The sequence below is a fragment of the Cynara cardunculus genome (genome assembly GCF_001531365.2).
Source record: "Cynara cardunculus var. scolymus isolate 2C chromosome LG 13, CcrdV1, whole genome shotgun sequence".
NCBI classification, from domain to species: Eukaryota; Viridiplantae; Streptophyta; class Magnoliopsida; order Asterales; family Asteraceae; genus Cynara; species Cynara cardunculus.
In genome coordinates this window covers 8,390,377-8,400,089 of record NC_037540.1, presented here as the reverse complement: position 1 = coordinate 8,400,089, position 9,713 = coordinate 8,390,377, and positions in this window count along the sequence as shown.

The window sequence follows — 9,713 nt, the reverse complement described above, 5'->3', positions numbered from 1 at the left end:
ATCTTAAAATGGTCATTGTTGTAGAAAATAGTTTGTGGCTAAAATGGAAATTTCAAATTTTCAACACACAACACAACGTCGTATTGTCATCCTCAACCAACACTTTCTTTCTCAATTATTTTTTTTACTTTTCCTTTATTTTGTTTTCTTATTGGAAAAGATATATTATATCCCTAAATATTATATAGATTTGTATATTAAATAATACCATTAGTAAATAAAATATAAAAATATGATTACTTAGGATTTTGGTTGGTTTGACGTGAACGCCATGAATTCAAAAAAATTGGGACTAGGGGTGTTGTAACAATCCGTTGCAAGTTCATTGAAAATGAGACATGTGAACTATTTATGTTGTTAAAGTTGTGAGCTATTAATAACTTTCATTATATAAGTTTTCTATGTTGATTTACAAGTTATGGGTTATGTTTGTGTCTTTGGGTTTCAGGGGTTACGTCAACCTGTGGTGGACCAAGGATTTTTATTAAGCAGGTGTACCTTTAAAGTGAATCAAAAGCCCGCAAAATCGTTCGATGTATTTTTAGCCGAATTCCACTTTTTTTAGGGAATTTTAAGTCTTTTTACTTGATTTTCAAGGACTTTTTCGAGTATTTTTTTTTGACGATTTTGAAGGATTTTAACGGTTTCGTGGTTGATGTCCCTTGTATTCTCGTATATCCAGGAACACCCCTCAAAATATAACAAATACAATTTTACAGCCCAAAAAATGTACTTGCGAAAATCTATTGAGTGGTGCATAGGACCACACTATGGCCGTCATAGGTCCACCGCTAACATCAACCCCATGCTAGCAATCCAACGACTTAACTTACATGATATATAAGTTAATATAGCAAAAAAAAAAAAAATGTTGCGCTATAAAAAGTACCTTATGACACACCTTATTAACGTAAAGACATACCAAGGCATATTGCAACTGTTGATTTGCTTACATTTTTCTAATAACATGTTCATAATATAACGAAGCGCATATTCGCATAAAATGTAATTCTAAAATATAATTTGATCATCTAAATTTGTTTGAATCAGTAAGTTAAGATAATACTAATATTGTTCAAAAAACAGTAGTAATTACCTTAATTATCACAATAATGAAAAATAAAATCTAAAATTATTATTAAAAAAATAATTGGTGGAATTAAATCATGAAATTCGAATATCCATTTGTTAATCAAACAAAAGATAAGATCGAACCAACTCCATTATTCGTATTTTGTAATTATTAGAGCCTAAATGGTCCTCTTTACCTACAAGACAACATCTTTTTCTATGAGAAGGTTGCATACGAAAAGAAATATGTATCTATTCGATCGTTTTCTGGAACCGATTTAATAGATGTTTTTAAGATTTAATGATTTTAAAAAATCTATTAAATACTTTATAGTTTGAAAGTGAAATATGTCATCAGATTAGACAACGTTAAACGTCTCTTTTAAAGTTATATTTTAAATAATATCAGTCTTAATACCCTAAATGGCCAAACAATATACCAGTTCAAAGGCTTTTAAATTAGCTTTAAAAAATTAGTGAAAGGTACTGGCAGTCATGGACGGAATACAGTGCGAGTAGAGTAGAGCAACGGAAGCAGCCCATCCTCCCGATGCCTCCAAGGAAAGAAAGCCCGGGGAGAGCGTGAGAGCGAAATAGCATGTATTAGCTTTGAGACTTGTAAGTAGCACTTAAATCAGCTATGAGGGATTGCGATAACAGGGTCAGATCTGAATTTGGTTTATCTTATTCTTTTCTATTACTGAAAAATCTTTTTTCTATTACTTTAATGTACTGTACGTGTTAGTTATATATACGACTATCTTTTATAATAATATAAGAGACATAATCTCCAAAATAGTCTAATGACATGCAAATCAATAGTTTTTTATTACTATTTTATGGATCTCTAGATTTTCCTGATATTCCATTTTCTAATGACGTAATTGAGTTGGGTCGGACAGATAGGATCACAACCATTTTATTTTAAAATATATTAATTTTAATTATAATAATAATAAAAAATGATAAACTGATTAATTATAAAATAAAATCTATAATTAGATGAGATGGGAATTGTAATGACCCATTTCACGCCAATAAAAGAATGAGACTTGTAACTCATTATGCAACATTAATTGCAAATAAACTTTATTAAGATTTTAAGTTTGATTTAATAACTTTAGGTCTCGTTTGGTTTGTAAGAATGAAATGGATTTGAGAGGATTTGGATCTTTATGTTTGGTTTGTTGGATTGTTCGAATTTGAAATCTTAGGATTTAATTGAAATCCAACAAACATAAGATTTTGAAATTCTTATGGTCCGTTTGGTTTGCATGATTACTTTTTAGAGGCTTGAATTTCATGTAGCGATTTGGATTTGGAGGTATTTAAGATGGAATTGATTTGAAATTATTGGTGTGCTTGGTTTGTAGGATTTATAATGAAATTGGATTCCATTATTTATAAATAATTTTTATAAAAAATTATAAAAATAATTAGATAACATTTTTATTTTTCGATTATTGGAAAACAAATGTCTTTAACATTTTTTTAAAACCTTATGCATACAATCCTACGAAATCTCAGAAAATCCCGAGCACCCCCTAATTAAATCTTAAGATTTCAATTCCGAACAATCCAACAAAACAAACAGAAAAAAGTTTTGATTAACAAAAGTTATCACGAGCACCCCCTAATTAATTGGTTTATATTCGTTGTTATCTGATTTATGTGTAATCAAAAGTTTTGGATGTAACAAAACCTTTAAAAAGATTGGAACATTCCTATGTAAAAATCTACAATTATTAGTTTACAAGAAAACAAAACAGTATGGAAATCTAATTAAAAAAAAGTATAATGTTCTACAAGAACAAGAAAAGATGTATGTATATAAAGTCTTGATGCATGGGCTATCATTGACTTTGACTTGTCTTAATAGAAAAAAGATATAAACCTTAAGAACGTATGTTTTTCTAAATTTAACAATTACCTACTGCTACTAATAATTCAGTTGCTTCTGAATTTTCTGGTAAATGCAACAATACGAAGAAAAAAAAGACTGCTTGAACGTTACGTTTTTATATATTATTTTATTTTATGAAGAGGTTTCACTTTTTAACCATTTTTACAAGGTTTATTAAAATAGTCTTAGTTTCGTAATTTTAATTTTCTTTTTTTGTAAATCTGGGTGAAAATGTAAATTTTTTGTCTAATAGAGTAAAAAAAATGTAACTTTTTTACAGACAAAAATAAAAAGTTTAGTGTTTTTGTCGTTTTTAACTGGGTCTACAAATGCAATTACAAACGTTTATCAAGAGATAGAAACCAACACTAAGACGTGGCTATTTTAATAAATCTTCTTATTTATTAAACTATAAATTTACAACAAAAAAGTATGCGATATTTCCCAAAAAAAGGTCCAAAATATTCATTGGAATTTGATTAACATTTTTAGTTATCACTCAATATTAAGTTTTGTTTCTATATAGACTAATTACACTTTTGACTAACATACTTGTCATTTTATCTTAATTTTGATCTCTCCAATTAAAACTAGTTTAAAAAAGTGACTTAAATTAAGGATATATTGGTCATTTTACTCTCTATTTTTTCCCTTTTTTTTTATATTTATTAGATTATATAATACGATATATTAGATTATATTTAATATTTATTTAATCTCTAAAAAAATAAAACCTTCATTTAAGCTTTATCATAAAAATGTAATATTAATATTTTTGGTAAATCTTTAAGTTAATATTTTTAATCAATTTACAACAATTGTTATTCTATTTATTTTAAAATAACATTTTAGTTATTTGATTAATATGTTTCAACCATTTAAAAATCTGAAAGATAAATTGATATATAATACAACAAACTAAAAAGACAAAATTAATTAATTAACCTAAAATGAAATTTCAATTATATAAATTGAAATCGTACATATTTGAAAATTTAAACAATTTTAAAAGGAAAATAATATTTATCCAACTTATTTTAAGACAACAATATATAATCAAAAACCAAACAAGATAGAGAAAATCAAAACACAAGATTTGTAACAAGCATCACCACTCGAAATCAAGACTGAACAAACTACATAAAACCGAAGAAACAAACTAAATCAAACCGCGGCAAACGAAACCCCTTACCAACTTGAGAGAGATTTAAGGACAACCGCTACAGCAACAGTAGAATACGGCTCCTAACACAAGATTGGAACAGACGAACCATACTTGCAGAAAAAAGCAAAGAAACACAATCTTAAAAAACAAAAACACTCGCCAAATCCCAGCAAACCACCACGATGAACTTACGACCAAACATGCTCAGCTGTCAAAGCTTCCCCACCCCCACCTCCACCTTTCCAAACACGATTACAAACGAATTAGTCCAAATAGGAAAATCTTTTTGGACTTTCATTTTTATGTAAGGGCTTATTGAAATTAAAGCTCGTGACTTTCACATGCCCTCAATTTTATATGTTATTGAGTTCTTTAATAAGTTCAATAGGAATCTCAGTTAGTTAATTTATTCATTCGCTTATATAAGAATGTTTAGTAGCAGTTATGATATAAAAAATGACTTATTCGATAAGCCCAATTTTTTTTAAACTTGTCCCTCCTAATTAAAAACACGTTACTTTCATTTACGAAAAAACTCTCTCAAATCTATATAAACAAAATAAGTCATACAACCAACTTTATCCATGCATAACTTAATGGAAAAACAATCAAATAACTCTTTAATTATTGTGATATGAACTTATAATATATAGTTTTATGGTTTTAATAAATCATTTTTATTTAATAAAAATGTATTTTTATTTTATTATATGTAGGGTTGATTATAAGCTTGTGACTTTCACATGCCCTGTCAATGACCAAACAAGGCTATAATAGTCTATGTTATTGGGACATTTTGATGCATACAAATTTAATTATTTTCATATGAAGTTATAAATAATTAAAGGTAGTAGGAATTTTCTAATAATATCATTAATGTATTAACATCCAAAATAGAAAATTATCAAAGTTTAAAAAATCTACTAGATTTAGGTACTCGGGTAAGCGCTTACCAAGTCAATTTACTTTACCGAATGAATATATATATGGCAAAGACTAAGAATCTTACCCGATAAAAACGAAAGCAAGAATCTCGAGTCTTACCCGGTAAGTGAGGACAAACACTCTTACCATGATTAGCGCTTACCGGGATAATTTGTTGCATACGATGCATTTTTTTAATAAAAACTTGTCCGGTAAGTACTTACCGAATAAATGCTTATATAAACGACCCCTTATTGTTAAACTCAGGGTTGTTTATTAAAAGTTTACCGAGTAAGTATTTATCAGATATATTTATCTTACTAAGTAAACATGTACATTTACCCCGGAAAAAAAAAACCGTTTACTAACAATTCATTTAAAAAATTTAATAATGTTATCAATAAAATACATAAAAATGTTGACTATTAAAAATAAACAATTGATAAACCACTCCTTATTTTCGCTTTCAAGAGTAAGACTTCACTTCCCTTCTGTGGGTGATAATGCAATTAAGTCATGAATTTCAAAATTGGTGTTCTTCATTATTATATATTATCCTTTTTCTCTTGGAAATGAAAATGACATTTTTCCTGATTTTATCATAAATTTCAATTATGTTTATTTATTTATTTTTTAAAGATTATTTAAAAAAAAAACAATTATATTTTCATAGCCTGTCATGATTGACGGTTAAATAATTTTGAAATTGATTTGTTGATGTATACAAAGATGTTGTGAAGATTGTTATGGAAGTACAACTTCAATTTCAAAGAGCTCCAGTGACTTTGGAAGCCTCTAAAGTTGCACGAAACTTGCCTTACACACACTATTCTAAATAAGGTATGGTATTGTAGTTTTATTGAATATCGTGTATCAATCAATTATAATTGATACCATAAATATTTATGTTATGTATCAACTAACTCTACTTGATACCAACTTTTTTGGGTTGGTGCATGTTGGTACGGTTTTATACCAACATCTCAAAAGTTGAAGCTACAAATTTATAAACTTAACCTTTTGTCCAAATAAGTGAAACAAAAGTAATACAACAAAAACATTCAAATAAAGTGTAGACCGTGTGGTCGTTCGAACAATGGAAATGTGTGCGTTGAGGAGAGGAGGAGACGAGGTTTTTATTGAGTAATGAGTTAGGGTTGCTATGAGGAGGCAAAAGAGGAGTAAGTAATGCACTAAATGTTAAACAATAAAATGTTGAATTGATAAATTCGTCTATAACAAAATGAATCAGATGCATTAATAATTAAATATAAATCACCTAATTAATTTTTTATATGCTAAATAATTATATACATATATAAGTCGGTACGGTACAGTACATCATTATTACAATAGATGATTTTCAATACCACGTAACAACCTAATATATTAAGTTGATACAATATTACCAACCAATTTAATTAATACGATTAATAACTTAATTTGGGAAATTATAGTCTTACAACATATTGTGTATACAAAAAACTTAGCGGGTGTTTGGGATTGCTTATTTGAAACAATTTATGTTTTTCTACAAAAATCTTTATTAACTTATTATAATTTAAAATTGTTTAATTTATTCAAAAATTTCTTATTACCGGTTTGAAACCGAAATAAACTGTTTATCCAAATACTCAAAAATACTTATTAACAATATCACGCCAAAATAAGTGTGTTTTTTAAACAATCTGAGACACCCCTTAATATATATTTGAAGATAAATAATTACTTCAATAATTGAGGTTTGTGGGGGAGATAATGCGGGTGGGACCACGACTGTACAAAACACAGGTGGGAACATGGGCGGTTTTCATTTCCTTGGATTTTTCTCTTTGTTTCAAGATTTCTTTCTCAATTTACCCATAAATATATGTTTTTCTATGTTTGTTTTTTTTTCATAATTTAATATCTATTTTATTAAATGTTACAAGATCAACATATTATTAATAAAAATAAACATAAAATTTTAAAAAAATTAACTTTTTAGTTTATTGTACTTGAATCTCGCATCTTTTTCCATCAAATGAAATGTGTTATATGAATTAATAAAAATCTTGGTAGCGTAGCTCAATTGGTAAAGGGTAAGATGACTTTGCTCAAATAGAAAACAAGTTCTGGATTCGATCCTCTCTTCGCATGGCTAGCCTCAGCCACTGAGTGAGTTAAACAATGTTTTTTTTTACATTAGTGTTATTTAGGACGGGTTCCATATGTAGCTGGTTAAAATGGTCGATAATTAAATTTTTACCTGTATAAAATAAATTTTGTTACATATTAATTCATTTGGATTTTGATCTAGGGAAGAATTTCAAGAATCGTGTAAGAATTTGAGGGAGCAAATTTGATTTTTGAAAAATAAATTGAAATTAAATAATCATCATCTAACATATTGCAAAATTTAGGGTTTTATGTGTTTTCTCATGCTTGAAGTTGTAATAAAAGATAATCATTTGTTTGAGTAAATGTTAAATGTTGATTATTTAATAAATTAACAAATAAATGGGAAAAATCTAAAAAAATCCAACAAACTTTTTTTTTTCTTTTTGAAGAAAAAAACTATTAAACTCTCTCATTTTTGAATGATTAATTCCCTGAATTTTTTTTTTTTTTGAATGAAAAAAACCATTGAACATTCTTGACGAGTAACGTCCTTGTTAATACTACCCAACAATTTCATTGTTCATTGATGATGAGATTCACATAAAATGTTACAGAAATCCCTCACTCGTCATGCTTGTTGAGGTTTGCCCCAAAACCTTATGATACAATGGTCGGTTCTAATATGATTTTGTAATGCTCCAAGTCCAAAGCACAAGTCTGACTCAATAATCTCGCTCGATCAACTTTAAACCATGATGGAATTTATTGGTAACCAATAACTTGGGACTTATTAAGAACTCATCACGTTACCTAAAAACTGATCATTTTACCTGTAATTAATCATATAATAAAAAGTAGAAGAAAGTTATTCAAACACATACTAAAAACTAATTATCACTTCCAAAACATATCAAATCGTTTCATAAACCTTGCGGGATTAGCTCAACTGAAAATAAGACTTGGGTCTTTATAGATCCTCCATATAGGTCAACGGTTCAAGTCTTACACTACTGGTGACTTTCTTGGCTATTTTTAGGAAGCCTGGGATTAGTCGAGATGCGTACAGACTGATTTTGACACCCACAGTTAAATTAATTGCTTAATAAAGAGAGGATAGAGTACTATTGGATTTTCTAGGATAGGGCCTCCGAGTTTTGCTCTCTATGCTTTCGCACCCCATTGTCGGTGGGGACCCGGTGAGTTGCCTTCTTGGTAATCATAATGAAACTAGGTTACTACCATTCATGAAACACGCCCTTATTATCTATTGCCTTTTGTTACTGTTAAGCGTCAAAATAACCACTCTCAGAGTTGAGACCCACATGAGAACACCAATTTTGTCTCTCACTAGTTTTTATAAAATCATGAATTAATGATATATATATATATATATATTCTAATTTACAAAATAGATGCAAAAACTATTCTTCTAATTAATAAGTACAAATTTATTTCATACATGACCTGATGTACAAAAACATCTGTTTATATATTATAATTATAATTATAATTATAATTTGAATTCCTTATAATATATTAAACTAATTACCAGTTTGGTTGTTATCCTTAGCTTTCCCCTTTTTGCGTTGGGACTAAAAAGGGAATCGATGTAACATTTAGACAAACCCATATCAAATAATGCATGGGAATATGTTTGTTAATATAGTGAGTAAATTACCCAACTAATAATAAGTGATCTAAAATTAGGGTGCTCGAAAATCCGACCAACCCAATCAATCCATCCAACCCAATCGAACGTGAAATAATCTAATCTGAAACAACCTGATGTCTAATCGAGTTGTAAAATTGTCGAATCGTAGGTATTGAGTTACTATTATTTGAACTCAACCCAACCTGATGAACCCAATATCCTTTTATTTTTGAATTTAATATGATTGTTGAATTTCTATTAATATATATATTAGACAATTACATATTTTCAATCTATTTACATCTTTATATAACTCATTCATATATATGTTTAGTAATTGTGAACATATATATGTAAATTGAAAAAATTAACTGAATGTGATATACGTAAGAAATATGGATAAGTTGTATTAAATGGTTGATGATAAAAAAAAAATTATAACATATTCAAGTTTAAAAGAACATTTTAATATACCAAAATACCAACCCGACCAACCCGTACGGGTTGGGTTGCACTTTGGTTTGAGTTGAGTTAAGATTTTCCCAAACCGCAAACATTGGGTTGGGTTGTTCAAATGTCTTCAACCCGATCAACCCAACCCATGAGTACTCCTATCTAAAACCGTGAGCCAATTGCAAATCGCAATTTGTGGCAAAGAGAAAAATATAACATTGGTTGAGGTGTTACAATATTGTTTGTGCAGGTTTTCTTACATGACCTTAGTCGCATTGACTAGTCGTTCCCGTCATTCTAGACGTATTATAATGAATTACTATAAAATTATATATGGTTAGGTCATTCTTGTATTTATCGCAAGTTGATTTCTCCTTTGATTCTTATATATATATATATATATATATATATATATATATATATATATATATATATATATATATATA